Source organism: Dipodomys spectabilis, unplaced genomic scaffold (genome assembly GCF_019054845.1).
Source record: "Dipodomys spectabilis isolate Male_0828 unplaced genomic scaffold, ASM1905484v1 ptg000118l, whole genome shotgun sequence".
NCBI lineage: Eukaryota > Metazoa > Chordata > Mammalia > Rodentia > Heteromyidae > Dipodomys > Dipodomys spectabilis.
The window spans coordinates 3,300,381-3,328,224 of NW_024870795.1; the positions used below are offsets into that span (position 1 = coordinate 3,300,381).

Sequence of the window (27,844 nt, forward strand, 5' to 3'; positions counted from 1 at the left end):
GCCCCTCTCCTGGGCCAGCAGATCTGTGAAGAGCCATCCCTGGACTCAAGGGGCTTGTGGTGCAAGGAAAGAAGCCACCCGCATCTGAAACACAGCCCTGCGCTGGAAGGAAGAGAGGTGCACCCCCCACTCGGGAGGTGGGCCGTGGGCAGGGCTGCCCTGTGCTGAGCCTTGAAGGATGGGAGGAGGCGTCTAGCAGACAGGGCAAGGGAAGCAGGGGCGGTCTCCTGGGAGGTGTAACTTGTGCAGCAGTGTTGAGGCTAAAGAGAGGATTCCTGCAAATGGAAGCTGCAGGGTTTTAGATGTGGTGATATGGCAGGGAGTGGCTGAGGTGGGCTGGAGGCACAGGGGGCCCCCCTTAGACGATAAAGTCTGGAGGCCAGGACATGGCATGATCTCTTCACCCTTGGAGCCAAGGGACCCAGGGCAGAGCTTGGGCAAGGCCATGGCAGACTGGATAGGGGAGGCTAGAAGTCCTAGTACCCATGTGGATACCCATCTAGCATCGCTGTCCCAGTCTCTGTCATTGTTATCATCATCATCACACACACACACACACACACACACACACACACACACACACACACACACACCTGGACTAACTCTTAGCTGCTCCCTGCCACCTACTGTCCATGTTTTCCTAAAGTAGATTTTCTAAATCCAGCTCTGATCCCCAGACTGAAGACCTCCACTTCCCACAGCTCCTGAGCAGGTCTGGCCTTTCTATCCTGGTATTCCTGATTCTCTTCAATCATACCCACCCTGTGTTCCCCAACTTTCCCAGAGCCACACTTCTTCCATCTAGAAAGTCCCCACTCCCATTTCCAATGCACATAAGAAGCCTCCTCCCTCCTTGTCCATCCATACTCACCCTTTCAGGCCAAGCTGGGAAATGCCCTTCTCAAGTGGTACCCCCATTCCTCCTGTGTGGAAGAGGGTGGTTCCCTTCTCTGGAGTTCCCTGCTGATGTGGGGTGAAATGTATAGGCCCTATGATTCTAATGGGGTTTGACTCTTCATTGCACTGCTCCAAGACTGGACAATTAGGCATGTTGTCTGAATTCTGTGAGCTTCAGTTTGCTCATCTGTACAATGGTCATGCTGAACTCTGCCTGCCTCATGGAGTCATGATGAAGGCCAGTATGAAATCATCCAGTAAGGTACCTAATATGTAGGTATGGCACACATACAGTACAGTACCTGGCAGGGAGGGAACACTGTGAGTATCCTTGGTTATTGTCATTGTGGGTGGACACTGCACCTTCCATGATTATTTTGTGTCCATCTCCCCTAATACAATGAGCACTCTAGGGGGAAGGTTGTATTTTATTCACCTAGGTAGCCACATGCCTAGCTCTGAGCCTGGCACATGCTGAACCTGGGTAGATGGAGGGATAAATGGATAAGTGAATGGAAGTGAATGGAAGAAGCTGCCCAGCCGCTCCTACTCCTCAGGGTCCAGCCTCTAAAAGCAGGACTCTTCCCTGGGCCTTCCTTCTTCTGAAGTGTTGGCTAGCTCCTGTGTCCAGTATTGACTTGTGTCTTGGGAAGGCTTTGTTACAAAACTGTGCTGTGCAGTTTCTTCAGGGACATTCTGTCTAGACAGTGGGGACGTGTGTGCCCCCTGGAAGGAATCACAGCCCAGAGGAGGATTCCTGGGAATCAGAAATCAGGACCAGCCTCGGACTCTTTCCTCCTCCTTACAGCTCAGGATATGGCTGGGCAGGTTCAGGAACTAGTTCCCAGCTTTTACTTGGGACACTAGAGAGGGGCACTGCGAAACCCACCAGCTAGGGCAAGGGTGAAGTGAACATTGGAAAGTCTAATGTGTCCAGATATCAGTGTTTACTGGGTCATGGTTTTGTACCAACCACTATACTTATCATCTCCCGTACCCTTGGGCAAAAGAACTATTGTCTATTTCCACTCTGCAGATGAAGAGACAGACACACAAATTAAGTCAATTTCTCTCTACAAGGCTAGTAACAAGACCTTAGTTATGTCTGATTCCCTGGGAATCAGGTGCTAAAGTATTCTGAGTCCATCTCCTTCCACATTGCTGTGTTAGTGGTGCAGGACCAGCAAGGATAATTAAGATGTGATTTTTCTTCTCAAGGAATTTACAACCTGCAGACAGAGGTGAAGCCTTGCTTGCCTCTGAATTCCCAGCTCAGGGCCCCATCAATACAGTGAGTGTTGCATAAAGCACAAAATGTCAAAGTTGGAACGCTCTGGTCTTAGGAGTTCAAATATACCAATTCTGTTAATCTACAGATCAGGGCTTAGGAGGAACTTACAGGAGAGTATGGTTGGGAGCTTGAGTTCTGGAGCCCGGTCACGTGGTTTGATTCTCAGTTTTATTGCTTTCTGGCTGTGTGACTCCAAGTTGGTCACTTAACCTCACTGAGCCTGTTTCCTTGTCTGGAAAAGGATCAAGTTGGGAGAATTGAGTGAGATCATCCATGTTTGAGGTTTAGCACAACACTTTTGGCTCTGATGTGTGTGTGTGTATGTGTGTGAGAGAGTGCATGCACGTGTATGCATTGGCACATGCACCAATCCTGGGACTTGAACTCACACTCTTCCTTAGCTTTTTCACTCTACCACTTGAGCCACAGCCCCACTTCTAGAATTTTTTTTGTGGTTAACTGGAGATAAGAGTCTTACAGACTTTCCTGCCCCAATTCAATGGGCTTCACACTTCCATCCTCAGACCTCAGCCTCCTGATTAGTTAGGATTATCGGCATGGACCACAGTGCCTGGCTTGGTTATCAATTATTAACTAGTCACAGTGACCTAGTAACAGATTCTGACTAGACTTGGGGCTTCCTGACTCCTAGTTAGGTGCTCTAGCGTGTGGCTAGGGGAGAAAAGAGTCCCCAGGGAAGGCATGGGACAGAGGATCAGGTGCCTGCTGCCTTTGGGGACATGTACCCCGTTGGTCCCTGAATCCACAGCTGGGTGTCTCCATGCCCTCTTTCCCATCTTTGAAGCCTCCTGTCCTCTTTTCTTCCCATGGACTGGAGACCAAATACTCATTTCTTACTGGAACACTCTGAGACTCCTGATAACAGGCCTGGACCTCCCATCGCAATTTCCTCTGGGCCAGACGTGGTGGGCTGAGCTGGGCTGAGCTGCCTGCCCAACTTGCCTGCACCAACAGGAAGTTTCCAGGAGCAGGGAGGGCTGGATGCCTAAGCGGTCAGTGATGCTATCTCAGCCTGAGTCAGCAGGAGGCCTAACCATCCCGAGGACAGGATTTTCTGTTTGTTTTCCTTCTGGCTCCACTTCTAACAAGAGAATTTAATTAAGAGCTCTATTGCCTGGCCTGGGGAATAGAAATCCCAGGGGAAGGCAGGGCTGGTGGATGAGAGGGAGGGAGGGAGAGAAGGAGGGTGGGAGAGAAGGAGGGAGGGAAAGAGAGAAGAGTCTTTCTTATATCTTAAAGATAGCCCTGGCAAGAGGTTCATCCCACAGGGGACATTTATGGTTGGGCCCCAGGACAAAAATCTTTCCCTATAGAAACTTAAGGAGGGGCTGGGAAGGTAGCTCAGTGGTAGAGCGCTTGCCTTGCATGCATGAAGCCCTGGGTTCAATTCCCCAGCACCACATACACAAAAAGAAAAAAGCCGGAAGTGGCACTATGGCTCAAGTGGTAGAGCGCTAGCCTTGAGCTGAGGGACAGCACCCAGGCCAAGTTCAGGCCCCATGACCAGACCCCAAAAAAAAAAAAGAAAGCAAAAATTCCATGTTTTAAAAAAAAAAGAAACTTAAGGAGTTTTTGATTCTGTAGTGCAAATTTAATGAAGTTTAAAGCAGCTATGGAAACAGGTAAAGTCTTGCTGCTATTCCCAAATGTTTCTACTGATATTGTTCTTTAAAAAAAAAATCCTTTAAGCCGGGTGCTGGTGGCTCACGCCTGTAATCCTAGCTACTCAGGAGGCTGAGATCTGAGGATCGCGGTTCAAAGCCAGCCCGGGCAGGAAAGACCGTGAGACTCCTATCTCCAATAAACCACCAGAAAACCGGAAGTGGCGCTGTGGCTCAAGTGGTAGAGTGCTCGCCTTGAGCTGAAGAGCTGAGGGACAGCGCCCAGGCCCGGAGTTCAAGCCCCACGACCGACAAAAAAAAAAAAATCCTTTGATGATACTTGTTTAAGCATGTTCGGCAGGCTTTGTTTAGGACCACAGAGCTAGATGTGAGACCACAGCCAGGAATCCCAGCGAGGGAGTGAGAGTGTGATACTAATACAGGACGCACTGCACAGTCACAGGCAAGGCAAGTGGGAAGAAATTAAGAGGAAACATCAGGCGTGAGGGTCATTCTAGGGAAGCCCAGCTAGCCAGACTCTTGCTGGGTACTGGAGAGGCATGGAGGATAGGGGACCCTACATTAAAGATGATCAGCTATGGGCCAGGAGCCGGTGGTTCACCACCTATAATCCTAGCTACTCAGGAGGCTGAGATCTGAGGATCGAGGTTCATAGGCAACCTGGATAGGAAAGTCTGTGAGACTCTTATCGCCAATTAACCACCAGAAAACCGGAAGTGGCACTGTGGCTCAAGTGGTAGAGCGCTGGCCTTGAGCTGAAGAGCTGAGGGACAGCGCCCAGGCCCAGAGTTCAAGCCCCACGACTGACCAAAAAAAAAAGATGATCAGCTATGGAAGAAGGCAGGGGGCAGACTTCTTGCTAAACAGACTTAGAGAAATCATCTTTCTGAAAGTAGATTTTGTGAGGAGATACACAAGGAGGCCAGGGAGAGGGTTCAAAGGCCTGACTTTCAGTCAAGCAGAGAATTTTTTGTCACATAAACAAAGCAAAGACAATTTTTAACAGCACCACACCATGTGTGGTGGCAGGCATACCACAGTGATCCCAGGCAGAAGCGGGGGACTCTGGAGTTCAAGGCCAGCTTAGGCTACATATGTGAGATCTTGTGTCTAACAACAACAACAACAAATAAGGAGAAAAAAAATCAAGCATTTAAGGGGCTGGATGTAGCTCACAAATAGAGCATGCACTCAGCACAGACAAGGGCCTGGGTCCAGAGAACAAGCCAACAACAACAGCAAAGGCCCCCTAGGTCAAATATTTGATAGACAGTTGTTGAGCTGACTGGTATGCTGTGGGGAAAACTCTAGAAGAAAGTATAGGTCAAGTGAAGATGAGGACCTGTCATGGGGGAGACCAGGGAGGAAGTTGTTGCCAGAGGGCAGGGCCTGATCAAAGCAGCAGAGATGAGGGCTAGTCAGCAATGCCCCTAAGTTCTCCCAGGACCAATCCAGACCTTGGGGAGAGACAGAATCCTCAGTTGCTGATCAGCCAACATTTCAATGCATTAGGGGAAAGGCTGAATTCATCCAGTGAAACAGATTGAGCCAGGAAGGTGGCAGCCCCCCCCCCCCCCCCCCCCCGTAACTTTCTCAGGCACCAGGGACAAAACTTAAATATTACTTCACTAATCTTCACAACAGCCTTTGAGAAAGGGAATTATCATCCATTTTATAGAGGAATAATCTAAAGATCAAAGGGCTGAAATCACTCTCCTCAGGGTACGGAGGGGAGGGGGGAGGGGAAGGAGGAGGGGAGGGGGGAGGGGAGGGGGGAGACAAGAACTAAAGTGAGGTACCAGTGGTTCATGCTTCTAATCCTAGCTATTCAGGAGGTCGAGATCTGAGGATTGAGCTTTGGAGCTAGCCCGGGTAGATGAAACCTAGATACCCTTATCTCCAACTAGCCAGCAAAAAAGGTAGAACTGGAGGCCTGATCCAGGTGGTAGAGCTCCAGAGCGCAAGGTTTTGAGTTTAAGATCCAGTACTGACCAAAAATAGAAAGAAGGCAAAGGAAGGGAAGGCAAGGGAAGGGAAGGGACAGCAGACAGAGCGTAATCATGGGGTTGGAGGGGGGGCTCAGTTGGTGGAGCACTAGCCAAAGCATCAGGTACACAGAGTCCTGGCCCTGCACCACCCCCAACCCCCCAAAAAAACAGAAAGAGTAATTACTTACCCAAGGTTTCATAGCTGAGAACTGATAGATCCAGGACTCCTAACAGGAGGCTGGTTCTGGGGCCCTGGTCAACTTGGCTTGAGATGACTTTTCTAACTAGAAAACAGGAATCCTAACAACTACCCTTAAGAGAGACTGAAAACAAGTAGGACTGAAATTCTCAGTGAGGCCATTCTGAAGGAATAAAGCAGGAGGGAAGGGCTGGGCTAACTCAGAAGCAAGCTGTAAGGAGGCTAGAGGGAGTAGCTAACCGTGTGTCACTTCCCCCCCCCACTGACTGCTCTGAAAAGTGGCTTCCCTGTCTTTCCCTCCTCTGGCCCCTAAAGCTCCCAAGCCCCGTGGGCCTGGTGGGGTTTCAGCTGTGCGCATGTGCAGTGTATCAGTACAGAGAGAAGTCTGCTAAGGAGCTGGGTTCTTGCTCATGTTGAACTGAGCGCAGAGAAGTAGGATTGCTGCTGTAAACCCACACATCCAGCAGGCTCATTACTGTGTAATCCCACCCCACCACTCCCACAGGGATGAGACAAAGCTGAAAGGCAGGAATGAAGAAGGAAAGAAAAATAATAATAACACACGAGTGCGACTTCCAAATTTAACCTTCAGATGGGGGGAAGAGCAGCTCTCATCTCTCCAAAGAGAAGACATTTTGGCAGTCTCTGAAATCCAATGGAAACTTCTGGAATGGATAATTCACTGCTGGACACACGTTGGAGATTCCTAAACCTCTTTATGAAATCTCAGATATTCCCTTCAAAGCACAAAGAATCTCCAAATTTCCTGCAGGAAGAAACAATCATTGGAAAGGTAACTTTACGATGTGAAGGTTGATGCTCCCTCATCCCCATCTAAAGACACTGAAAATGATTGCTAACACACAGCTTGTGCTGGGGTTGGGGAATGCCCCAGCTAACTTACCAGGACAAGGGCAGATGGGGGCAGTATTTGGGGGTATTTATTTATTTACTTTAGAACAATTTCACAGTGTCTGTCAAATTATTGCATAAGGAAGGTGTTTTAACATGTCTATTGTTAAGTATCATCTTACAAAAATACTCTCACATGCACAGATTGCTTATCATTGTGGAGGAAAAAATATTAAGATGACCTAAATGCCTTTCAATGCCTTCTGGTTAAACAAATAATATTATATCTGTATTATGAACTATCATCAAATGATTAAGAATTTTTAAAAAATGTAGGGCTGGCAGTATGGCCCAGTGATAGAGCACTTGACTAGCAGGAGCAAGGTCCTGAGTTCCATTCCCCATTTGCACTACCTCCCAGACCCTCAGATTTCAATACATTTCAGTGTGTTAATGTGGTAAGTTCTCGTTGGAAAAAAGCTTAGTGAAAAATAAGTTACAAGAGCTGGGAGTATAATATTGTAGCTCAGTGATAGAGTGCTTATCTAGCATAGTCAAGGTTCTGCGTTCCATCCCTAGCACTGCAAAACAAAAAAGAAGAGGAAAAAGTAGGTCACAGAATAGTTTATAGGCTATGGTCCCATTCAGGTGCCTCCAAATGCAGTTGTGTATATGCACAGCTGGCGGTACAACTATAAAATGCATATAAAGCACAAGGCCCTACATTCAAACCCCAGTGTTGCCAAAGGAAGGAAAGGAAGGAGCCATCAGTAAACAAAAGCACAGCTATGCTATGCAGGTAACCTGAAAGAAATCTCAGGCAAGAACTGAATGTCAGCCGAGTGGGTAAGTGCAAGGCACTGTTGCTTTTTATTTTCTTCGGGACACCATATTGTTGGCATTTGTTGTTGTTGTTTTGCCAGTCCTGGGGCTTGAACTCTGGGCCTGGGCACTGTCTCTGGGGTCTTATTGCTCAAGTCTAGCACTCTACTGCTTTGAGTCACAGCACAACTTCTGGCTTTTTCTGTGATTAACTGGAGATAAGAGTCTCAAGGACTTTCTTGCCAAGGCTGGCTTTGAACCATGATCCTCAGATCTCAGCCTCCTGAGTAGTTAGGATTACAGGTGTGAGCCACCAGTACCCAGCTGACTTTTTAAAATTTATTTATTTATTTATTTTTTGAGTCCGGTCGTGGGGCCTGAACTCTGGGCCTTGGCGCTGTCCCTCAGCTCTTCAGGTCAAGGCTAGCACTCTACCACTTGAGCCACAGCGCCACTTCCAGCTTTTTTCTTTTTGCTTATGTGGTGCTGAGGAATCAAGCCCAGGGCCTCGTGCATGCAAGGCAAGTGCTCTACCACTGAGCCACCTTCCCAGCCCCCTGGCTTTTTTTTTTAAGCCTGAGACTCATGTGACTTAAATAAAATAGATATAAAAGAAAAACAGTGATTTGAAGCTTGTGACAAACTCTTTTATTTTTTTTATTATTATTATTTTTTTTTCCAGGGCTGAGGACCGAACCCAGGGCCTTGCTGGGCTAAACCCCCAGCCCCTGACAAACTGTTTTATATCAATAATCTTTCTGTTCACATTACATTAATGGGCACCAATGGCTCACACTGTAATCTTAGCTACTCAGAAGACTGGGCTCTGAGGATTGAGGTTCCCGCCAGTCAAGGCAGGAAAGTCTACGGGACTCTTATCTCCAATTAACCACCAAAAAGCAAGCAATAGAGCTGTAGCTCCAATGGTAGAGTACCAGCCCAGAGTGAAAAACTTAAAGGATAACACCCAGGCCCCAAGTTCAAACCCTAATACCTGCACACACACACACACACCACACACACACACACACACACACACACACACACACACACACACACACACACACAGAGTCACTAAAGTTATTTCTGGCTCTACAGTTCTATAGTTGTTTTCATTTTATTTTTTATTTTATTTTATTCTTTTGCTAGTCCTGGGGCTTGCACTCAGGGCCTGGCACTGTCCCTGAGCTTCTTTTGCTCAAGGCTAACACTCTACTATGTGAGCCACAGTGCCACTTCTGGCTTTTTCTGCTTGTGTGGTACCGAGGAATCGAACCCAAGACTCTATGCATGCTAGGCAAACACTCTACCAGTAAGCTCCATTCCAGCCCTATAGTTGTTTTTAAATAGCTCTATATTGTTTTTTGTTTTGTTTTGCTTTGCATTTAAACCCAAGGTTTTCCAGTCTGGCTTCAGTCAGGATGGTGGGAAAGATTTGTTCATTATCTCCGAGGATCCTGAATCTTCTAGGACTGCAGTTAACATCAGATTGCTTCTTTATGTAAATTACAAATGTGTCAGGAGGGTGGGGTCTGAGCTCAGTGGAGGAGCTCTTCCTGGCACACTTCAGGTCCTGGCTTGACCCTCTAGCACTGCAAAACGTGGTACCAACGCTCAAAAAGGAAGACAGTTTCTCAAAAAGACCACAAAGCAGGTGGCCACCAGCCCTGAGTGGAGTTGCTGGCTTCTCCCTTCCTGACCCAGACCCTACGCATTTAAAAATAATAAATAGAAGCTTCCTTCTTCTTCCTCCAGCCTCCTCCAAAGTGGGCCAGCTGCGAGTACCACAGAATCAAACCTCAAACACTCTAAAGCAGCTCCAAAATATGCTTCCACCAAGTGGAGGAAGAGCATCCTTTGAAGAAGATGCTAAATTGCCTTAATTATATTTCTTTCAAAGGCACAACGTGCCCATCTGCTTTCTTGGTAGGGGGTGCGGATGCATGCTGAGCACAAATATAAATCAGCCCCAATACAAACCCAATTAGCAGGCCCAGGCCACCCTGCGGTCTTGACAAAGAAGGAGAGGATTGTCCATGGCAGGGGCAGCAGGCATCCAGCCCAGTTCCTTCCCATCTTCAACCTGGGTGACTTGACAGCAGGTGGAGAGGGGGGTGCAGGGGCTGCAGGGGCTGGGCCCCAAGCCACACAGCGAGAGAAAGTCACAGAAGGGCCTCTGGGTGTCAGCAGGCCCCTTCCTACTTCTGTGACCTCAGGCAAGTAATGCAGCCTCCTTTTCTGTGAGTCACAGATTGAAGGGAGAAGATGAGAAGCCAGCCATGTGTAGCCAGCACTTAACATAAGGCCAGGCACAAGTAAATACTTAGTAACTGGCTCTCCTACTAGGTTCATTCCTTACACACCTAATCCTGCAAAATTTAGGGTTGACTCCTTCTGGGATCATCTCTCCTCTCTCCTCTCCTGTCCTCTAATCTCCTCTCCCCTCCTCTCCTCTCTTCTTCCCTCCCCTTTCCTCTCTTCTCCTCTCCTCTCCTCCCTCCTTCCTCCCCTGCCTCTCATCCTGGTCCTGGAGCTTGATCTCTGTCTCTGAGCTTCTTTTGCTCAAGGCCAGTGGTGTTTAAATGGAGATGAGTCTCGTGGACTCTCCTGTCCAGCTGAACCACAATCCTCAGATCTCACCTCCTGAGAAGCCAGGATTACAGGAGTGAGCCATCCGCACCTGGCCCCTCTCTTTTCTTTTCCTTTCTTTTCCAGTACTAGAGACAGAATCCAGGACCTTTGCCCTTCATTGTCTCTTTTTTTACTGCCAAGCAGGGAGGATAAGAAGAGATTCAGCAGTGTGTAGCAAGGGCAGTGGATAAATCTGTGTCCCTTCACCCTCTGGACTCAGTTTCTATCTTTTTTTGTGTGTATATGTAGTCAGTCCTGGGGATTGAACTCAGGACCTGGGCACTGTCCCTGAGCTTCTTTGGCTCAAGGCTAGCACTCTACCACTTGAGCCACAGCCTCACTTGTGGCTTTTTCTGTTTATGTGGTACTGAGGAATTGAACCCAGGGCTTCATGCATGCTAGGCAAGCACTCTACCACTAAGCCACATTCCCAGCCTCTCAGTTTGCATCTTTATAGCACAAGATCCAGACATTTCAGCTCTAGTCATCTGGTATTTTACTACTATTTATTAGGATCCATCCCAGCCATCCCAGGGGACCATGTGGAGGCAGGCAGGCACAGGAGAAAGATTATTTCAAGGTTTATTAGAGGGGCCATATCGTCCTTGGGAGAGGGAGCAATATGGCATCTGGCCCTGTTCAGGTGGTATCTCTGGGACTGGTGGTAGTGGGATGTACTCTGCATGTGCAGGTAGGTCTGGCCTGAGAGTGCAAGTGGCCAGCTATCCTGGTGGGACCTCTAGGGCAGGGAGGAGTTCAGATCTGAGTGGAGTTAAAAGCACTGGAGATTGGGAAAATGCTAACACTCTTACTAGCAGCAGCAGCAGCAACAGTAGTAGTTGTAGTAGTATCTACTATCTACTCAGGAGACTGAGATGTGAGGATTGAGATTCAAGCCAGTCCAGGAAGGAAAGTCTGTAAGTCTCTGATACCTCCAATTAACCAACAAAAAGCCTGAAGTGGAGCTACTACTAGTAGTAATTTTATTTATTTATTTATTTATTTTTATTTATTTATTTTTTGATCCGGTCATGGGCCTGAACTCTGGGCCTGGGCGCTGTCCCTCAGCTCTTCAGCTCAAGGCTGGCACTCTACCACTTGAGCCACAGCGCCACTTCCGGCTTTTTTCTTTTTGCTTATGCGGTGCTGAGGAATAGAACCTAGGGCCTCATGTATGCAAAGCAAGCGCTCTACCACTGAGCCACCTTCCCAGCCCCTAGTAGTAATTTTTTTGGTAGTATTATGGATTTGAACTCAGGCCTTGTGGTTGCTAGGCAAGCTCTCTCACCTGGTCCTTTTCTTTTTTTTTTTTTTTGGTTGGTCAGGGGGCTTGAACTTTGGGCCGGGTGCTGTCCCTCAGCTCTTCAGCTCAAGGCTAGCGCTCTATCACTTGAGCTACAGCATAACTTCCGGTTTTCTAGTGGTTTATTGGAGATAAGAGTTTCATGGACTGTCGTGCCCGGACTGGCTTTGAACCACGATCCTCAGATCTCAGTCTCCTGAGTAGCTAGGATGACAGGTGTGAGCCACCGCCGCCCGGCTTCTTTTTTTTTTTCTTTTTCTTTTTTTTTTTTGGCCAGTCCTGGGCTTAAACTCTGAGCCTAGACACTGTCCCAGAGATCTTTTGCTCAAGGTTAGCACTCTACTACTTGAGCCACCGTTCTAGTTCTGTGGTTTTCTGGTGGTTATTTGGAGATAAGAGTCTCACAGGATTGGGAATGTGGCTTAGTGGTAGAGTGCTTGCTTAGCATGAATGAAGCCCTGGGTTCGATCCCTTAGTACCACATAAAGAGAAAAAGCCGGAAGTGGCACTGTGGCTCAAGTGGTAGAGTGCTAGCCTTGAGCAAAGGAAGCTCAGGGACAGTGCCCAGGATCAGAGTTCAAGCCCAGGACTGGCAAAAAAGAAAAAAAAAGTCTCATGGGGGAGGGGGTAACATTGTTCCAAAAGAAATGTACTCATTACCTTACTTATGAAACTGTACCCACTCCATTAAAAAAAAAAAAAAAAGACCTTATCTTTGGGAAAAAATGAATCATTAGGGGCTGGGAAGGTGGCTCAGTGGTAGAGCACTTGCCTTGCATGCTCGAGACCCTGGGTTCGATTCCTTAGGACCACATAAGCAAAAAGAAAAAAGCTGGAAGTGGCGCTGTGGCTCAAGTGGTAGAGTGCTAGCCTTGAGCTGAAGAGCTGAGGGACAGCGCCCAGGCCCAGAGTTCAGGCCCCAGGACCGGACCCAAAAAAAAAAAAAAGAATTATTAGAGCCCAGGGTTACTTATACTCAGTTTACCAAAAACCCTTTCCTAATCAACTATTAATTCTTTTTGAATTGTTGCAATTTCATATAATCTTTTTTTGGGGGGTGGGTTGGGGTGGGTGGGTACTAGGGTTTAAACCCAGGGCCTGGGTACTGTCCTGAAAGCTTTTGCTCAAGGCTAGTGCAGTGTTCTACCACTTTGAACCACAGTGCCATTTCCAGTTTTTGAGTGGTTAATTGGAAATAAATCTCACAAGGACTTTTCTGCCAGGGCTGGTTTCAAATCATGATCTCAGATCTCAGTCTCCTAAGAGGCTAGGGTTTCAGGCATGAGCCACCAGCACCCAGCTACAATTTCACATAATCTTGAACTCTTTTGTTCTCTCAGTTAGTGTAGATTATTGAATTAAACCATGCAATTTACTTTTTAAAAAAATCTCACAGACTTTCCTGCTTCAGCTTGCTTCAAACTATGATCCTCAGATCTCAGCCTTCTGTCTGGGTAGTTAAGATCACAGGCATGAGTCACTGACACCCAGCTTACCTGGTATTTTCCATGTGGTGACAGCACAGGTTTTTCCTGCCAGGCTTATTCTGATGGGGTGAAGGGACGACAGGGGCAGCAGGTAGGAAGGAGAAATGTCCAAACACTGGCTTATCACCTAGTAGAAGCAAGCAGCCTTGTCACAGAAGGAAGCCTTGGAAGGAAGCTGGCCTGTCTCCAGCTTTTCTTCAGAAAAGCCCTGGGGAGACTTCCAGTGAGAAGAGTGGCTTCTATTTTTTGAAAACCATTCTATACCAGATATTATATGAAGTATTTTATACATATAAAAATTTCATCAAAACACTGCTACAAATTAGCGACCTCATTATAAAGTTGAAGAAATAGGGTTGGGTGCCAATGGCTCATGCATGTAGTCCTAGCTCATTCAGAAGGGTAGAAGGGTGAGATCTAAGGAGAGCCATTCAAAGCCAGCCTTGGCTAGCAAGTCCGTGAGATTTTTATCTTCAGTTAACTACCCAAAAAAAGCCTGAAGTGGAGCGATGCCTCAAGTAGTAAAGCGCTAGAGTTGAGCAATAAAGCTCAGGGACAGTGCCCAGGCCCTAAGTTCAAGTTCTAGGACAGGCACGTGCGCGCGCGCACACACACACACACACACACACACACACTTGCACACACACACACACACTTGCACACATACACACAAATAGAAATAATTGGGGCATAGCTCAAGTTGAATCCCCATTCAATCCTGTACTGAGAAATAATTAAGTTGAAGAAACTGGGTTGGGAATATAGCTTAGTGGTACAGTCCTTGCACTGGGGAAAAGAAAATAGTAAATACGAGGCTGGGAAAATGATTCAGTGGTAGAGTGCTTACCTAGTATGCATGAAGCCCTGGGTTCAATTCCTCAGTACCACATAAACAGAAAAAGTAGAAAGTGGTGCTGTGGCTCAAGTGGTAGGTTACTAGCCTTGAGCTGAAGAGCTCAGGGACAGCACCTAAGCCCAGAGTTCAAGTTCCACAACTGACCCCACCTCCCCAAAAAAGAAAATAGTAAATATGAACAGATTTCTTTTTCCTACACATTATGTAGCAGGCCACATAGTCTCTTTCATTTAAATATTATAATAATCTTGTGAGATGAGTGCTATGGATGCTGGATACAAGCTGGCTAGTCTGAGATTTCCCCAGGCCTAAGAACCATACTCTAAGTATAACAATACAATATGGCTAGATGAAGGACCTCTGACTTGTTTCACTGTTAGAAGCTCCTGTGACAATTAAACAAAAGCTATGGACCATTCCTCAGAGCATGTTTCTGAATTTGTGAAACAGTTTGCTTAGAATCACAAATGATAACCAAATACAGTTGTCAAAACGTACTTTTAAATCCATGATATAGTCATAAGTGCTTCTTTATCCACACATTCAGTAACACGATTGAGCAGCTAGGATAGTAACTGCTCTAATTCCAAGCGGAGATGAGCATGAAAAATATTTCAAGAGATCTGCAGTAACCATAATGTAGACCCAACTGCCTGCCAGGCTGGGCACTAAAGCCACAGGGATTGCTCACAATACGCGGGTTATGGCTTGCATACAGAACTGAAGGGATGCTAACTTCCAGACAGATGGAGCGAAACACAGCTGGAATCTCTCCCTAGCCAAGCCGGAGCCCCATCTGAATTCTGCGTGGGGAGTGCTTCACGGCTGAGCACCCAGGTCACACTCCTGCCTCGACTCTCGTGGTAGTCAGTAGACTGAACTACATTAGAAATTAGACATTATTGTGTTTCTTTTTTTTTGCCAGTACTGGAGCTTGAACTCAGGCCTGGGCATGGTCACTGGGCTTTTTTTTTGCTCAAAGTTGGCACTCTGCCACTTGAGCCTCCGCTTCCCATTCTTTGGTGACTACTGGTTTTGAGCTGAGATTCTCAGATCTCTGAGAAGCTAGGATTACAGGTGTGGAACCACTGGTACCCAGCTTCAAGTTATTTTCTGTGTGTGTGTGTGTCTTTTAATTTTTTTACATTTTTATTAGTGTTAATTAATTGTACAAGGGGATTTCATTTTGGAACGTCTATACATATATACAATGTACCATGATCAGACTAACCCTCTTTATTACCCCTCAGCTCCAGTTTTGTGATGGTCTTAGACTTTTTTCTTCCATTACTGGGGAATCTGACCCAGGACTTCCCCTAAATCATGCCAGTGTTCCATGTTTTATCACTCAACTACATCCAGGCCCTAACTTCTTATTCTTCATTTTAATCCTGACTTTCTCACAGATAAAGTTTTTTCTCTCTTTATATGGGAGCCTTCCTTGAATAAGACTGCATGCCAAGATGTGTAGCAAGTACTGGGAATGCTTTACTCATAGACTGAGTATGTAATTAGTCAAGACTCTAAACAAAACGAAGGGTGGGAGGGAGGGCATTGGCTCTCATAACTGAAATAACCTTGAAATAGCACTATTTCAGATGGAGCTGTATCCACACCCTGTCTTTCTTACCCGAACCACAGACCTAAGTGAGAGGAGCCCACTGAAATGAACTTTACAACTTGGGGGGGGGTGAAGTTGGGAGGGGAAAGAGTGGGAGAAAATGAGGGAGAGGGTACCACTGTTCAAAAAGAAGTATACTAGGTTGGGAATGTAGCTTAGTGATAGAGTGTTGACTTAGCATGAAGGAAATCCTGGGTTTGATTCCTCAGTAACACATACACAGAAAAAGCTGGAAGTGAGGCTGTGGCTCAAGTGGTAGAGTGCTAGCCTTGAGCACTCTCAGGAACAGAGCCCAGGTCCTGAGTTCTGAGTTCAAGCCCCAAGACTGGCAGGAGAGGGAGAGAGAGAGAGAGAGAGAGAGAGAGAGGTACTCATTACCTGACTTATGTAACTGTACTCCTCTGTACATCAGTTTACAATAAAATTTAAATTAAAAAACAAAAAGGAGAAAGCAGATGTGATGCTGGGAAAGGGCCGCAGGACGTCCTCTGGCCCAGGCCTCCTATTCCCCTAGGTAAGGGAGGGACAGAGGGATACAGGGAGGAGCACCCTCGAAAGCATACAAGATGGTACTACTGAAACACGTGGACAGATGAACTCAAGCAGAAGTTACTAACTAAACCTACTCACGTAGCGGGCGCCAGTGGCTCAGCCTTAATCCTACCTACTCAGGAGGCTGAGATCTGAGGATCGAGTTCAAAACCAGTCTGGACAGGAAAAGTCTGTGAGACTCTTATTTCCAATAAACCACTCAGAAAACCAGAGGTGGTGCTGTGGCTCAAGTGGTAGAGCGCTCGCCTTGAGCTGAAGAGCTGAGGGACAGCTCGCAGGCCCAGAGTTCAAGCCCCACGACCGACAAATAAATAAGTAAATAAACCTACTCACACACCTCAGGAGACCTGAGGCTGATCACAAGCCCATTATTAGCTTTTGGGAGGTCGACTTCAAAGTGACTTGGAGGGCGTGGTGACTTTGGGCTCCTAAGTGTGTGAGTCATTCCACAGCCCCACTGCTGGTGACATTTGTAGGCTGAGGGTCAGGTGGTACAGCCTGCCTGCCCAATGAGTAGGGGACTAGCAGAGTAAGGGCCTTTCTTGTTGGGTAAAGGGTTGATGCAGATCAAAGAAAGAGGCCTTTATGGCTCTGTGAGACTCAAAAATGCTGGACAACACACAGATATATATATATATATATATATATATATATATATATATATGTATCTTTTTTAGTGGTTCTTGGGTTTAAACTTAGGGCTTGGTAAGTACTAGGCCATGTAAGCCATACTGATAGCCCTTATTGCTTCAGCTATTTCTTGAATAGGTTCTCACTTTTTCCCTAGGTTAGCCTGAACTGCCATCTTCCTGTTTACCACCCCTTCATAGCTAAGATGGCAGGCTATACCCAGTTTTTTTTTAATTGATTGAGATGAGGCCTGGGCTAGCCTCAAACCACAATCCTCCCCATCTGTGCCTCTTGAGTAGCTAGGATTACAGATGTGAGCCACTGTGCCCGCACTCCATGAAATGTTCGATGTCACATTATGCCCTCTAACGGACCTACTATGTGCCAGGTCACCCTTAGACACAGGATTGCTGAGATGGAAGATACCTTGCACATTTGGTGCTCCTGACCTTGGACTGGAGTGACTGGCTCCATTACATCGGTCTGAATTTAGTCCTCAGAACGATTTCTATGTCCCTGTCTGGCCATGTGAGGACAGTTAGAAATTACTTCCTCTTGTTTGTTCTGTCTAAATTAAAATTTATTCTCTCAGTAAGAGAAAAATAGTCTTACTTATTCACAAATGACCCTGAAATTTTTACTTATCTGGCTCTCTTCATTGAAAAGACTAATTGCCAGCCAGGCAATGGGGCTTTGGTTCAAATCCAGGACTAGTTGTGTGGTCTTGGCTGGTTATATAAGCTTCTCAAGCCTAAATTTTCTCATTTATAAAATGGAGGGGTTGGGAAGGTGGCTCAGTGGAAGAGTGCTTGCTTGTCTTGCACGCATGAGGCCCTGGGTTCGAATCTTCAGCACTATATAAGCAGAAAAAGCTGGAAGTGGCGCTGTGGCTCAAGTGGTAGAGGGCTAGCTTTGAGCTTAAGAACTGAGGAACAGCGCCCAGGCCCAGAGTTGAGACCCCACAACCGGTAAAAAAAAAAAACAAAAATAAATAAATAGATAACTAAATAAATAAAATAGAGATAAGGACAATATATAGCATTCTTTTGGGGGGTAATGAAGAGATTCTGGATTGAAATAGTAGTAACTGGTACAACTTTGTGAATATACTTTAAAAGTTACTGAATTGAACACTTTAGAAGGCTGAACCTGGGGTTGTATGTAGCTTAATCCTATTATTCTGCCAGCATGCTAGGTTCCATTCCCAGCACTGCAAACAACAAAAAGCCAAGAGCTAGTTGCTCATGCCTGTAACCTTAGCTACTTGGGAGGCTGAGTCAGGAAGGATCACTGTTCAAGATCAGCCTGGGCATATAAGTGACACTCCTTCTCAACCAATAGCTGGGTTCTATTATCCCAGCTATGACAGGAAGCCTAAAACAGAATGATCATGTTCATGGAGGCAGGAGGTAAAGCCTAAGTCAAAAATAACTAGTTCCAAGCTGAGATTTGAGGATTCAAAGACAGGTCCTGGTAAGAAAGTCTATTAGACTCTTATTTTTTTCTAATTAACCACCAAAAAGCCTAAAGTAGAGCTGTGGCTCAAATGATAGAGCACTAGCTGTGTGTGGAAAAAGTTAAGGGACATTGCCCAGACAAGCAAAAGGGCTCAGTGGGAGAGCACTTGCCTAGCAAGCAGGAGGCCTTGACTTCTAACTTTCAGAAGACAAAGCCTGTAATCCTAGTTATTCAGGAGGCTGAGATCGGAGGATTGTGATTCAAAGTCACCCCAGGCAGGAAAGTCTGAGAGATTCTAATCTCCAAGTAAACACCAGAAAAAAAAAAAAAAAAAATATATATATATATATATATATATATATATTAAAAGGTACCTGCATCCAGAAGCTGTTATATGGATGAAAGGAGTAATGTATGTGGCATTATTTGGCACACAGTAGGGGCTTTTATCATGGCTGCACACAGTAGGGGCTTTTATCATGGCTGTGCACAGTAGGGGCTTTTATTATGGCCGTTGTCATTGTCATGATGACACCATAATCCTTTGGAGGTAGAGGAGTCATTATAAACAAAGCAGTCAAAAAAAGCTTGCTGTATAAACTGACCTGTTATTTTCTATTTTTCACATTACCTAGAATAGTCAAGCATATGGCAGGCAAGCAAAATCAACCTTCACACCAAAATTACACTGTCTAAATTAAAATTTGTACCTTAAAAATACATTTCTCTTCCTTAAAATATTATCATGGTGACAGATTTGACTACATAAGAGATAAAGTTTTCTCTATGGCAAATGACACTGTAAACAAATTCAAAATAACAGATTAAACGAAAATATTTCCACAGAAAACAAGAGTTTAGGACTGAGGACGTAGCTAAGAGATAGAGTGCTTGTCTAGTGTGCGCGAAGCTCTGGATTCAATCCCCAGCACTACAAATTTTACATATATATATATATATACATATATATATATATATATATCACAAAGGGCTAGTACAAAAAATTGTCCAGCTCACAGATGGAAGCAGAAAGGAGGCTTGAAAGTTTGGGGACAGCGTGGCCCCACAGTTTCTGAAGCCTTGCCTCAAATACCAAAGGCTAAGGTTCTGTTCAGTGGTGAAGTGCTTGCCTAGCATGTGCAAGACCCTGCATTCCATCCCTAGCACTTGAAAACAAAACGTAACAACAAAGTCCTAAGAAGGACCTAGGGCCAGGTGCTGTTGGTTCATGCCTATAATTCTAGCTACTCAGAAGGCTGAGGATTGAAGTTTGAAGCTAGCCCAGGCAGGAAAACCCAGGAGACTCTTATCTCCAATGAACCACCAGAAAACCGAAGTGAAGGCATGGCTCCAAGTGGTAGAGTGCTAGCTAGCCTTGAGCAAAAAAAGTTCAAGGACAGTGCCCAGGCTGAGTTCAAGCCTCAGTATTGGCGCACACACACACACACACACACACACACACACACACACACAAAGGAACTAGGAAGAAAATAATGCACTGTTGAAAATGGGAAAAAGATGAACAGTTCATAGAAGTTGACTATGAAAGGCCAAAATGCTTATGCTAGCTCTAGTGTCTGACACCTGCAATCCTAGATCCTTAGGAGGCTGAAATCTGAGGATCAAAGGATCAGAGTTCAAAGCCAGCCCTAGAAGACAAATCCCCAAGAGACTCTTCAATTAATTATCAAAAAGCAGAATTAGAGGTATGGTTCAAGTGGTAGAGCACTAGCCACGAGCTAAAATGCCAAGTTTAGGAAAGAGGCCCTCAGTTTAAAACATAGGTAAGTAAATAGATAAATAAAATAAATGGTCAATGATTTATTTTTGGTCACAGTGCTGAGTTGAGCTGAGGGCTCTGGGCTGGAGATTTTCATGGCATTCCTGTGTCTCCAGTACAACAGGAAGAACTCTTATCTGCCTGAGACCTGCTGTGGAAGATGAAAGTTGCTCCTCTTGTCCTCAAGGTTTGCGTTGTACCCAACAGGCTTGTTTCTCCTGACGCCTCCAAGAAGAGGTAAGAAATGTGTGACTACCCCGTATGCAGAAGGGATCTGAATGTATCTTTCAGGACCAGAAGAGGAGAGACACACGCAGGTGAAGGTGGGAATTCCTGGGGTCCTGGCCTGGCCCCTGCCCCTGAAGGAGGTTTTCTTTCTTTCTTTCTTTCGTTCTTTCTTTCTTTCTCTTTCTTTCTTTTCTTTTTCTTTTTCTCTCTTTCTCTTTCTTGTTTTGTTTTTTTTGATGGTCATGAGGCTTTAACTCTGGGCTTGGGCGCCGTCCCTCAGCTCCCCTCAGCTCTTCAGCTCTTCAGCTCAAGGCAAGCGCTCTACTGCTTGAACCACAGCACCACTCCTAGTTTTTGAGATAAGAGTCTCACGGACTTTCCTGCCCGGGCTGGCTTTGAACCGCGATCCTCAGATCTCAGCCTCCTGAGTAGCTAGGATTACAGATGTGAGCCACCAGCGCCTGGCTTTTCCTTTCTCTTTCTTTCTTTCTTCCTCCCCCTGCTCTTTCTCTCTCTTTCTTAGGTCTAAGACCAGGACTCAAACTTGGTACCTGACACTTTCGTTCATTAGCTCTACCAAGTAAACCATGCCTCTAATCCCCCAAGGAGATTTTCCTGCTCCCCTACTGATTTTCTGGTTAAGAGAGAACTGGGGCTAGGGTGCAGCTCAGGGGTGCAGAATGAGCTGTACACTCCAGGCCCTGGGTTTTATCCCTAGCGCCTGCTCCCTCTACACTCCCCCAGCATCAGGTTCCTGGAGACCTTGTCTTCTGCTGCATGCTACTGGCAGGATTCTAGGTAGGTGACTTTGCTTTTAAAGCTAATTTAGCCTCCCCATTAGAAAATGTGGGTGATGCTGGGTGCTGGTGGCTCACACCTGTAATCCTAGCTACTGAGAGGGTCACAGTTTGAAGCCAACCCGGGCAGGAAAGTCTGTGAAACTCTTTTTTTTTTTTTTGGTCGGTCGTGGGGCTTGAACTCTGGGCTTGGGCACTGTCCCTCAGCTCTTCAGCTCAAGGCGAGCGCTCTACCACTTGAGCTACAGCGCCACTTCCGGTTTTCTGGTGGTTTATTGGAGATAGGAGTCTCACAGTCTCTCTTGCCCGGTCTGGCTTTGAACCGCGATCCTCAGATCTCAGCCTCCTGAGTAGCTAGGATTACAGGCGTGAGCCACCAGCGCCCGGCTGTGAAACTCTTATCTCCAATTAAACACCAGAAAACCAGAAGTTTCGCTGTGGCTCAAAGTGGTATAGTGCTAGATTTGAGTGCAAAAGCTCAAGGACAGTACCCAGGCCCCAAGTTCAAGCCCCACAACTGACAAGAAAAGAAAGAGGAATGTGGCTGAGTGGTAGAGTGCTTCCCTAGCATTCATCAAGCCCTGAGTTTAATTCCTCAGCACCACATCAACAGAAAAAGCCAAATTGGTGCTGTGGCTCAAGTGGTAGAGTGCTAGCCTTGAGCAAAAGAAGCTCAGTGACAGTGCCTAGGCCCTGAGTTCAAGCCCCAGGAATGGAAGAAAGAAAGAAAGAAAGAAAGAAAGAAAGAAAGAAAGAAAGAAAGAAAGAAAGAAAGAAAGAAAGAAAGAAAGAAAGAAAGAAAGAAAGAAAGAAGAAAGAAAGAAAGAAAGAAAGAAAGGAGGAAGGAAGGAAAGAAAGAAAGAAAAGAGAGGGGGAGGGAGGGAGGGAGGGAGGGAGGAAGGAAGGAAGGAAGGAAGGAAGGAAGGAAGGAAGGAAAGAGAGAGAGGGAAGGAGGGAGGAAGGAGGGAAGGAAGGAAGGAAGGAAGGGAGGGAGGGAGGGAGGGAGAGAGAGAGAGAGGAGAGGAAGGGAGAGAGAGAGAAAGAAAAGGAGAGAGAGCGCATGCGCAGAGAGAGGGAAAGGAATTGGGTGTGTGTGTGAAGAAGACAATGCTCCACTCCTGAGGTGCTGGTGTGGAAGTGATATTGGGGTGACCACGTACCATGGCAATGCCTCTGACTCTACTGTGGGCCATGAGTGGCACTGGGCAGGATCCTGGGGTGGGGGTGAGGAAAAGCAACCCTCAGGGAGCAATCCCTTTGGGAGGACACCCCACCCAGCTGGTTCAGCCATCATACAGGCTCCTGCAGTGTAGCTGCAGAGCCAGAAAGCGGGGCCAGCTCAGCAAAGGCTCCAAGGCCCAGTTTATAAAAATAAACCTCCAAGAACCTCCTGGAGCAGAGGCAGCAGCCCCCTCCCTTCCCCTGCTCCTCACACCTCAAGTGAGATTAGACAGGCTCCGTCATTAATTATTTCAGAAATAACAGAGGTGGCAACAGCTGAGACTGTAAACGCCCAGTTGGCTGCTTTTAATTATTTTTCATAAAGGAGTTGCATCCATCAATCAAAGGTCCATTCCACAGAGGGGAGTGTTCGCAGTTCTGGCCTCAGGGAGCATCCAGTAGCTTGGAGGGAATGGAAGGAGGATCACTGTCCCTCAGTATGGGACAGTAACTTAGTACAAGAGCTGGGTCTGGTCAGCTGGGCAGGAAAGAGGACCTGGGAAGTCCAGGCTCTGTATTTCCTAACCTTGTGACCTTGAGCAAGGTCATACATCTTGCCTTCATTTCTTCATCAAGAATGAGCAACAATACTGCAAAGCAGAATAGTCAAAAGGAACTGAAGCTACTCCATGGGCGGGTCCCTGCCTCAAGGGTCCCAGCCAATGGTTGTCACCTCCATAAGCTTTTTGCCAAGGCTTCTGTAGCTCTTTCCTTCCCAGGAGCTACAGGTACCTGATGGCTGTTCTGCTATGATAGGGAGGCTAGCCTGGCACATGCCCAGCTAATATGAGACCTCACGAGCTTCCTGCCCTTTCTCTTTAGCATTTGGGTCTGCTGGATGCATTCTGCTTTCTACAGGTGATGGCTTAACTAAAAACTGAGATAGTGAAACACTGGGGAGGAGAAAGAACTTTTTTTTTTTTTTTTGTCAGTTGTGGGGCTTGAACTCTGGGGTTGGGCGCTGTCCCTGTGCTCTTCAGCTCAAGGCGAGTGCTCTACCACCTGAGCCACAGCACCACTTCCAGTTTTCTAGTGGTTTATTGGAGATAAGAGTCTCACGGACTTTCCTGCCCAGGCTGGCTTTGAACCTCGATCCTCAGATCTCAGCCTCCTGAGTAGCTAGGATTACAGGTGTGAGCCACCGGCACCCGGCCTTTTTTTTTTTTTTAACCTAGGAATCCTGAATCCTGAGGACTTCTGGTCTGAATTCTAGCCATTCTTACCATCTCTTTAGCAGGATACTCCCAAATTGGAATATTTGTTTTTGGTGGCAGCACTAGGGCTTAAACTCAGAGTCTAGGTGCTGTCCCTTAGCTTTCTTTGCCCAAGGCAGGTGCTCTACCCCCGAGCTGTAGCTCCCCTCTCAGCTTTTTGGTGGCTAATTGGAAATAAAAGAATCTCACAGAGACTGGCTTTCTGTCCAGGCTAGTTCTGAACCTTAATCATCAGATCTTAGTTCCCTGAGTAACTAGCATTACAGGTCAAAGCCACTAAAGCACCCCTCCCACCTCCACCCCCCCATGTCCCCTCCTGCTTTGTTCCCAAATAGCCTCTAGGTAGAACAAGCTCAAATAGTGGCTCACATAGCCTGAGTAGCAGCATGCAGTGTCTTGGTAGCTAGGCCCAGGAATCTCTCTAGCTGGGTTCATATCCCCACTCCGTGACTCACTAGCTCCTGACCTTGAGCAAGTCACTTGAGTAGCCTGTGACAAAAGAGGAGGATAATGGGCCCTCCCAGTCCGGGTTGGTGATGTCTACATGAGAGTTTTTCCCAAGCTATCCAGGTGTGGTTTCCTCCCAGTCCGGTTGGTGATGTCTACATGAGAGTTTTTCCCAAGCTATCCAGGTGTGGTTTCCTCCCAGTCCGGTTGGTGATGTCTACATGAGAGTTTTTCCCAAGCTATCCAGGTGTGGTTTCAGTGCCAGGCCATTACAAACAAAAAATGCAAACATTAGTTTAATTCAAATAGAAAAGCATCATTAATTCTACTTCTTTTGGGTGGGGGTGGTTGTAGTACTAGGGCTTGAACTCATAGCCTCATGCTCTTGTTTAGCTTTCATTCAAGAATCACACTGTATGTCTTGAGCTATGCCTCTACTTCTACATTTTTGATAGTTAACTGGAGATGACAGTCTCTCAGATTTGTCTGTCCAGACTGGCTCAAACCACAATCCTCAGATCTCAGTCTCTTTTTTTTTTTTTTGGGGTCCGGTAGTGGGGCCTGAACTCTGGGCCTGGGCGCTGTCCCTCAGCTCTTCAGCTCAAGGCTAGTGCTCTACCACTTGAGCCACAGCACCACTTCCGGCTTTTTTCTTTTTGCTTATGTGGTGCTGAGGAATCGAACCCAGGGCCTCAGGCATGCAAGGCAAGTGCTCTACCACTGAGCTACCTTCCCAGCCCCAGATCTCAGTCTCCTGAGTAGCTAGGATTACAAGGTAAGCCACTGGTGCCTAGATCTAGAAGTACTTCTTATCTTTGCTGGTTCCCCTTCTTCCTCTGCTCCTAAATAAAGTTTACATAAAATTGTTTCCATGACAACCTTACAGTTCACCGCTCAGGCTTTTTTTTTCTTCCAGTTACAAATTCAAGCTTGTCAACAAGCAACTTTTATTTAAAATACACAGACAGAACCTAACTCAAGGCCTGGGCACTGTCCCTGAACTCTTTTTTTTCTCAAGGTTAGTGATCTACCACTCCAGCCACAGTTCCACTTCCAGCCTTTAGGTGGTTCATTGGAGATAAGAGTCTCAAGGATTTTCCTGCCTGCACTGTCTTTGAACAGTGAACCTCAGATTTCAGCTTCAAGTAGCTAGGATTACAGGCATGAGCCACCAGTGTCCAGCAAGATTCCAGTCTCTTGACAGACAGCATGAGCTGAATTTCTGAAGAATATTCTCTGCAAATCTTAGCCATTCACCTTGTGCTAAAGCCGCTTAAAGTCTGCATAAGAAAGCCTGCTGAATTTTAAATACCGGTGAGAACTCTCAGCTTTGGAGCACCACATCCCTAAGTGCTAGACACCCTGCATCCATGAATCACCTCACTTCATTTCATCCAGGAGAGATTTTTTTTTTTTTGTCCACAGATGTCATCACAGCCACTGGGCATCTGCTCCCAAGAAAAATGTTGCCTTCACCAAATGAACTACTTAGAATTGTAGTGCTCAAACACGTGTTTCCAAAAAACAGTAACAGCTGCCGCTTCCTGTGTCCTGCTGTAACTGGTGGCTGCATGCTCTCAGACAATCTACAGTGGAGTTCAGGAGACAGTACTAGCTCCCTATTGTACACTGGGGAAGCTGAGACTCAGAGAAGGAAAGTAATTTGCTCTCACAGCAAAGAAATGGCAAGATTTAGCCAGGCACTGGTGGTTTATGCTTGTAGTCCTAGCTACTCAAGAGGCTGAGATCTGAGGGTATCGGTTCAAAATCAGCCTAGGCAGGAAAGTCTGTGAGACTTATCTCATAAAAAAAATCTATAAGTGGGGCTGGGAAGGTGGCTCAGTGGTAGAGCGCTTGCCTTGCATGCATGAGGCCCTGGGTTCGATTTCTCAGCACCACATAAGCAAAAAGAAAAAAGCCGGAAGTGGCGCTGTGGCTCAAGTGGTAGAGCGCTAGCCTTGAGCTGAAGAGCTGAGGGACAGCGCTCAGGCCCAGAGTTCAGGCCCCACAACCGGACCCAAAAAAAAAAAAAAAAAAAATCTGTAAGTGCCACCATGGTAGAGCACTAGAGCTTAGGGACAGTGCCCAGACCCTGAATTCAAGCCCCAGGACTGGCAAAAAATAAAAATAAAAAGGACCAGTTTGTATGACCTAGAAAGAATAATCATAGAGAAAAAAGGGAGGAGGAAAGCCAGGTGCTGCTGGTGGCTATTCATGAGGCTGAGATCTGAGGCTCGCAATTAAAAGCTAGCCCAGGCAGAAAAGCCCTTGAGACTCTTATCTTCAATAAACTACTCAGAAAAAGCTGGAAGTGATGATGTGGCTCAAATGATAGAGCACTAGTCTTGAACAAAAGAAGTTCAGGGACAGGACCTAGGCCCTGAATTCAAACGCCAGTATGGGGGTGGGGGGAAGAAAAGGAAAAAAAGAAATTGCAGGACCTGGACTTGAATCCTTGCCCTAGTCCATTTAAGACTGATGTAACACAATACCATTAGACTAGGTAGTTTATAAAGAATAGCACCCAGCTATAAGCTACCATGTTTGTGGTAACTTTCCTCGTTCTTTTCCTCTAAGAGGAAGCAGGGAGATGTAGAAGGGTGGTTTGGGGATTTAAACTACAGGGCATTGTCACCTCTTCTGTTCTCAATTGGAGTTGGAAGCAGAGTTGGGTGCTAGTTGCTCACTTTTTTTTCTTTTTCTTTTCTTTTGCCAGTCCTGGGGCTTGAACTCATGGTCTGGGCACTGTCCCTGAGCTTCTTTTGCTCAAGGCTAGCACTTTACCACTTGAGCCACAGCACCACTTCTGGCTTTTTCTGTTGATGTGGTACTGAGGAATTGAACCCAGGGCTTTGCACATGCTAGTCAGGCACTCTACCACTAAGCCACATTCCCAGCCCCCAGTTGCTCACTTCTATAATCCCAGCTATCAGGAGGCTGAGATGTGAAGGATCTCAATTTCAAGCTAGCCCAAGTAGAAAAGTTTGAGAGACTCTATCTCCAAAGTAAGCAGAAAAAAGCCAGGCTGGGTAATGGCTTCCATAATAAAGCATCATTGAGCAAGCAAGCCAAGTCAGTTTGAGGCTCTGAGTTCAAACCCTAGTATACTAGGTAAAAATAAATTGAAGCTGGACATTGGTGACTCACGCCTGTAATCCTACCCACTCAGGAGGCAGAAACTTGAGGATCCTGGTTCAAAGCCAGCCTAGGCAGGAAAATCCATGATACTCATACCTCCAATTAACCACCAGAAAACTGGAAATGGTGCTGTGGCTCAAAGTGGTAAGAATGCTCGCCTTGAGCAGAAGAACTCAGTCTGGGCGGCCTGGTCGCCAGCCGAGGCTGGTGGTTCAAGTGGGCCATTGAGCTGAGCAGACCCAGTGGAGGCAGCAGGACTCTACACGTGTAATCGGCCAGGATGTACTATGGGGCTTTAATTTACTGCCTTCATCCGTCATCCTGAACCCAGTCACCATCCCAATCTCAGATTGTTTGCAGTGGAGTTAAGAACTCATGTATGCGTCGCTGCTGGGACATCACCCTGGGCCCCCTCAAACAGATCCCCATGAACCTCTTCATCATGTACATGGCCGGTAACACCATCTCCATCTTCCCTACCATGATGGTGTGCATGATGGCCTGTCCAGGCACTCATGGCCATTTCAGCCACTTTCAAGATGCTAGAGAGTTCAAGCCAGAAGTTTCTTCAGGGTCTGGTTTATCTCATTGGGAACTTGATGGGCTTGGCGCTGGCTGTTTACAAGTGCCAGTCCATGGGGCTGTTACCTACACACACGTCAGATTGGTTAGCCTTCATCGAGCCTCCAGAGAGAATGGAGTTCAGTGGTGGAGGACTCGTTTTGTGAAGTTGAGAAAGAAGCTCCTTGATCCTAAAGTAAATGGGCCTTATTTATACCCTGCTCTAGG

At 46.5% G+C, this 27,844-nt stretch overlaps 1 pseudogene; it reads left to right on the top strand.

The window, feature by feature from the left end:
* The window catches only part of LOC122115159, a 35,921-nt pseudogene extending 8,077 nt beyond the window's left edge, over nt 1-27,844 (top strand).